This window comes from Piliocolobus tephrosceles, chromosome 14, assembly GCF_002776525.5.
Source record: "Piliocolobus tephrosceles isolate RC106 chromosome 14, ASM277652v3, whole genome shotgun sequence".
Taxonomy (NCBI): Eukaryota; Metazoa; Chordata; class Mammalia; order Primates; family Cercopithecidae; genus Piliocolobus; species Piliocolobus tephrosceles.
The window spans coordinates 15670816-15676450 of record NC_045447.1 but is presented as its reverse complement, the minus strand read 5'-3'; the positions used below and the strand labels follow the sequence as shown (position 1 = coordinate 15676450).

The 5635-nt window shown below is 40.7% G+C and overlaps 1 protein-coding gene across 3 annotated transcripts in view; it reads left to right on the top strand.

Annotated features, from left to right (window-relative positions):
* Positions 1–5635, top strand: part of RABGAP1 (RAB GTPase activating protein 1) — a 190437-nt gene that overhangs the window by 10199 nt on the left and 174603 nt on the right. The gene's annotated exons all lie outside the window — the stretch shown is intronic.

The following is a 5635-nucleotide window of genomic DNA, read 5'->3' as shown; positions in this document are numbered from 1 at the left end:
CTCGACGGGCCGAGTTCTGAGGGGAGCCGTGATTGGGGGGAGGGGGAGCTGCGACGGAGGGGAGAGGGCGCATGCGCAGGCTGGGCCGCTCTTGGGAGCCCCTGCCCAAACCGGTTCCCCCTGTCTGGGTGGGTGCCGGTCTTCTGAGTCTTGCGTATTTGGCCCTCCCTCTGGTCCCTCTGCAAAGCTGGTTTGTGTCTTGACTTTAATGTTTTAGGCTTGGTCCTATTTGGGAATCCAGCCGCTCCCCCCCACGCCTCAGTTTCTCCCCATTGCCCACTAGGCCCGTATCTGTGTCTTAAGCTATCTTGGGCCTCAGGCTGTCCTGGGCTGCGCCTAAATTTCAAAGATTTGCTAGTTTTCACTGTTACTTTGCCATCTCAGGTTGGTCTTTCTGTCTCATTTCCCCGTCTGCAATTAAAGTGTCCTTGGCATCCCAGTCTTCTCATCTTGAAGCAGCTGCCCCAGTACCTCATCGCTGTGTCCTTTGATTATCCACACCCTTAACGGTTTTACGTGTCGAACCAAAGAATAACCTCAAGACTTCAGGAGTTCGCTGTCCCTTGCCTGGTAGTACTTTGGTCTCTACTCTCCTACATCCAGACTGTTTATCATCTGCTCCTGCGTTTCACGCATCTGCATATCTTTGGTTACTCGAGAATTCTTTTTTGGAAACAAATGTCCTAGGAGATCGTGTTGAGTGATCATACTACTAGTGTTCCCGATACTGGTGCTCCGTTAGTTTTAAATCATGTTGCAACTTGAATTTGAGGGCTTTTGACTTTCGTTGGCTTTTTGTCAGGGGAAAAAAACCTGTTAGGGACAGGGTTTCACAATTCCTTTTATATTTCTGTTCACATGTATTTACAAACATGTGCCTGGAGTAGTAAGTACACAGTGAGTGAGTTTCCAGCTGTTTTTGTTTCGGAAGAAAAAAAAAAACAATGGAAGGTGAATGGAATTGTGTTTGTAACATTAAACTGATGTTTGAAAAGTAGTTGGGAAAAAAAGCTTAGGTACCAAGGATGGCTCATCCAACTTTTTTTTTTAAACGAAGGACCTGTTGCCTTAGTTCAGGTTTGTATAAGGTGCTATTTAATATGTGTTGAAGACTTAACTAGAGCTTCCTTATAAAAACTGAAAATAGGGACCGGGTGCGGTAGCTCACGCCTGTAATCCAGCATTTTGGGAGGCTGAGGCGGGTGGATCACCAGGTCAAGAGTTCGAGACCAACCTGTCCAATATAGTGAAACCCCATCTCTACTAAAAATACAAAAATTAGACGGGCGTGGTGACAGGCGCCTGTAGTCCCAGCTAATCGGAAAGCTGAGGCAGGAGAATCGCTTGAACCCAGGAGGCAGAGGTTGCAGTGGGCCGAGATTGGCCACTGCACTCCAACCTGGGCAACAGAGTGAGACTCTTCTCAAAAAAAACAAAACAAAAACAAAAAACAAAAATAGGGAAGAGAAGTCTTTTTAAATCTTTCTTTGTAGACTTAACTTTGTATTAATAAAATTTCAATCCATGATTGATTTGTATATATTGGTAACATTTAAAATTCACATGTAACTTGAATTCAAGATAATAACTCGGATTCATAAAGTTGAAATATTAGTGGCATACAGTGATTCATGCTTGTAATCCCAACACTTTGGGAGTCTGAGGTGGGAGGACCACTTGAGAAGTTCCAGACTGCAGTAAGCTATGATGGGTGTCACCTGGGTGACACAGCCAGTTCCCATTAAAAAAAACAAAAAACTGAGTTATAGTCATGTTGTGGTGCACTTTCTTTCTTTCTTTCTTTTTCTTTCTTTCTTTTTTTCCTTTCTTTTTTTGAGACAGAGTTTTGCTCTTGTTGCCCACGCTGGAGCAATCTTGGCTCATTCCAACCTCTGCCTCCTGGGTTCAAGCAATTCTCCTGACTCAGCCTGGGATTACAGGCTCCCGCCACCAGGCCCAGCTAATTTTTTGTATTTTTAGTAGAGATGGGGTTTCATCATGTTGTCCAGACTGGTCTTGAACTCCTGACCTCAGGTGATTCACCTGCCTCAGACTTCCAAAGTGCAGGGATTACAGGCATGAGCCACTGCACCCGGCCACTCTTTCTTTTAATTGTTTCAGTGTTATAATTCAGTTTACAGTTAACACATTGACATTAATAGGTATATATTTGTTTGGAAAGTTAACCTGTCAGCTGTGTGCATTTTGGTATTTTTGGCATAGTATTTTGTTTGCAGTTTACAAGTGTTGTAGTAATGTAGTGGGAACAGAGACACCTGTTTTCCTACCTTTTCTGCTGCATATTGAGAGAATTGTGTTATGCACTTTATCTGCATGAGGGGACATGGTTTTCCACACAATATATTAACTGAACTTTGTAGCCCAGCTTCTTTTAAATAAGTCTGTTTTTTATTCAGTATATTTCCAGCTAAAGTAAAGCCTCCTTTGGAGGTCTCACTATTTCCGCCTAGTTTTAACAAGGAGCCTTTGAATACAGGTTTCAGAAAATAGTTTAAATTGGTGCTACAGTTGAGTATCTTTGTGAAAACACTGGTTTGCTAAGGTTCTGACATAGGCTGCCCATAATGTTATCTTTGTAATTTCAATATAATCAGATATCATTAGACTTCTCAAGCATGTGGAATAAATGAATACAACACACTTTTTTTTTTTTTTTTTTTTTTAAGAGATAGGGTCTTGTTCTTTTTCCCAGACTGGAGTGTAGTAATGCTGTCATAGCTCACCTCAACCTTGAACTTCTGGGCACCAGTGATCCTCCTGCTTCAGCCACCCAAATAGCTAGGACTGCAGGCACCTGCCACCATACCAAGTTAATTTTGCTATTGTTTGTAGAGACTGGGTTTTACTATGTGGCCCAGGCTGTTATCAAACACCTGGCCTCAAGCAGTCCTCCCACCCTAGCCTCCCAAAGTGACAGCGTGACAACACTCTTAAGTAATCTTTTCTTTTCTTTTTTTTGTTTTAAATGGAGTCTCGCTCTGTCGCCCAGGCTGGAGTGCGGTGGTGCGATCTCAGCTCACTGCAATCTCCCAGGCTAGAGTGCAGTGGCGCCATCTCAGCTCACTGCAACCTCCGCCTCCCAGGTTCAAGAGATTCTCGTGCCTCAGCTTCCCAAGTAGCTAGGACTATAGGTGCGTGCCACCACACCCAGATAATTTTGTTTTTATTTTTAGTAGAGATGGGTTTTCACTATGTTAGCCAGGCTGGTCGTGAACTCCTGACCTCAGGTAATCCACCTGCCTGGGCCTCCCAAAGTGCTGGGATTACAGGAGTGAGCCACCACGCCTGGCCTAAATAATCTTTCTTAGCGAGACTGTACTTCAGGGATCGTTCCTATAGTTTGTTAAATAATGTTTCTTGGAGATAGAACTCAAATGTTTAAGAAGTGAATTTAATGTACATAAAGCAGAGTTTAGCATGACATTTTGGTGCTTTGTATGTAGTTGCCTTGTTTTACTGAATTTCCATAGTTAGATCCCAGCAAAAAAAATTCAAGGCTCAGGACTTGATGCCCCTGGGTATACCTGAGAAAACACCATATAAACATCACAGCTGTTGCTTTTTTTTTTTTTTTTAAGCATAAACCAGTTATCTAGTCATCCCTACCACCCTAACCCCTCTCAGTTTTGTGTTGATCCTGAGATCATTATTGTTTAGAAACCTTGTAAATCAGAACAACATTGGATAGACATTTAAGCTTACATTGTAACCATTCACGTTGACCCTAATAGCCTTGTTTCTCTTCATGTGCCAAGACCAAATATGGAAGTGTGCAAGTGTTGAACACATTAGTTTATAGAATTTGGCCTGGAAGTTTCCTTCCTCTTTCCAAATCAACCATAATGTTCTCAGGTACTCAGTGAGAATGTTTTGAAGATTGTTTTCCATCAGACTTTTCCACCTAAATCCCTTTTTCTGATCACTATACAGTAAAATAAAGCCCTAATCCTACTTTTAAGCTCCTGTCCGACATTAAATAGTATGTATTTGTCTGTAAAGTATGAGAAATATGTCTTCTTATTTGTATACCTCCCCAAGAATTAATGCATAGTTGTTATGTATTTCCTGTTAAGGTTGTATGAGCATTTGTGTTATAAACTACTACTCCTTGGGTTCTGTAAATCTTTGTGGAAATAAATTTTTCTCTGTACCTAAATCTGGCATTTCTGAAGGTACATTAACAAATGAATTTATGTGGTAACTTTAACATAATGTTACTAAGTCAAACCTTAACAGCAGTTTGACTGTTTTAAAACTTTCTTCCGTTTTCCCTTATTTATACATTTTGGTAACTGTAACCAACAACCTATGGTTTATAATTTTGTTTTCCATTTTCTGAGGATGATCTTATATCAGTTAAGGAAATTATATGCAGAATCCTTCTTTGGGAATATATTTTATTTTTTAAGACTAGTAGTGAGTAGTGAGAAGGGAGAAAAGAGTAGAACAAGGAGTTTGTTCTGTAGTTACAGAACAAACTCTACAAAGGTAGTGAACAATCAAGATAATTCACTACCTTTGGACCAGCTTTGGGAATATATTTTAACTATCATCAAGGATAATAAGAGCATACTGGAAGGCACAGAAAACATGTGTCTTCTGCCAGACATTTATGGTTGCCTACATGTATTCCCCTGAAAATCAAACAGGTCATAGAAAACACAAATTATATTACTGCATTTATCTTAGACTTTGATCATCTATTGAATGATTTGCTTGCTTAGTGTTAAATTCATGTAGATTAAAGAGAAGTGAATAATACATTTTAGATCTGAATGTAAACAGATGCATATTCTAACTGGAATAGATTATTTCTTTTTCTTTTTTTAAGCAGCTTACTTAAATAGATTTTCTTGATTGTAGATGAGAAAGAACTATATTGACCAATTTCCTAAAAAGAGGAAAAGTCTTTGGCTAACCCTGCATTGCTTAAAAATACTCATATGTAAATTATACTTTGAAATCTGTTCAGAAAAAGTAAAGAATGATTTTTAAAATCCATACGAGCAAGGTCGGGAATATAATCTGACCTTGTGAAGGAGTCGTACATTAACATTAAGCTAACTTTCCCTGTGTTCCCAGGGAATCCAAATAACAATTTAAATATTTAGTTTCACAGATATTGTGTTGAAATGGTGTTAAGCCAGCATATGTAGAGTTCTGGAAAAAATTAAACTGTGCTTCCTGATACATCCACAGGAACATGAGAAAACCATTGGCAAGATTTTATTTTTTCAAGTGTCAGCATTATCGCACTCATAATTAACAGAGTTAAATGAATTGTTTTACGCACATTTCATCCCCACTTCTTACCTCTTGTACCTTTCATTAGAAGTATGAAGTATCGGCCGGGCGTGGTGGCTCAAGCCTGTAATCCCAGCACTTTGGGAGGCCGAGACGGGCGGATCATGAGGTCAGGAGTTCGAGACCATCCTGGCTAACACGATGAAACCCCGTCTCTACTGAAAAATACAAAAAGCTAGCCGGGCGAGGTGGCTGGTGCCTGTAGTCCCAGCTACTCGGGAGGCTGAGGCAGGAGAATGGCGTAAACCCGGGAGGCGGAGCTTGCAGTGAGCTGAGATCCGGCCACTGCACTCCAGCCTGGGCGACAGAG